Genomic DNA, 823 nt, shown 5'->3' on the forward strand with positions numbered 1-823 from the left:
GGGTGCAGCAGTGAACAGGTCCAACAAAGTCCGTGCTCTGAAGCTTTACATTCTAGTGGTGTAGGCAGATAACAAAACATGGTACATATGGAAGCAAGAAAAATGTGAAATATGATAATAACATGCTAATATGATATGACATGATAGTGACATAATTAAAATTGGGTGAAACAATAGTCTATGTAAACTGTAATTAATCTTTCCTTTGTGCATTTTATACCATGCTTTACAAAAGAGTGACAAAAATACACAGCCCTTAAATGGTTAAATACCTATTAAGAAAGTGTTCAGTTGTAGGTAACAGAAAAACCCGACACACAGTGGACTTAATTACTCTTAATTCTCTCAAATCACAGATTTATTTATTTATTATTCATTTATTTATCTATTTATTTTTTAGCTCATCTATACAGATCAGTGCCCTTGTAATTCACTAGGCCTTTCCCCTAAAGTCACAAATGGCTTCTAAAAGCTTCAGGAATAACACACAACTCAGGAAAAAGAGGAAGGAGCCAAGGCATGTATTTTCCAAAACTGCCTATGCTCAGCTTCCAGGAGAATTATGCATAGATTTCAGTCTCCTAAGTGAGTGACATGGCCACCCCCAAACTACAAAGGAAACTGAGAAAACTGGGAAAATAATTGTCATGATTGGCTTACATCAATTAAGACATATTACATAGGCCTGCTATGTTACTACCTCAAATAAAATCAGAGTACTTTTAGCAAAGATGTAATAGGAAAGAAACATTTGGTGGGCAACTAAGAGTCACTCCCTGTTAACCAATTTTCTAGTTAGTCTATGAGAATAATCTATAAGAGG

The sequence above is a fragment of the Suricata suricatta genome, chromosome 1 (genome assembly GCF_006229205.1).
Source record: "Suricata suricatta isolate VVHF042 chromosome 1, meerkat_22Aug2017_6uvM2_HiC, whole genome shotgun sequence".
Classification (NCBI taxonomy): Eukaryota; Metazoa; Chordata; class Mammalia; order Carnivora; family Herpestidae; genus Suricata; species Suricata suricatta.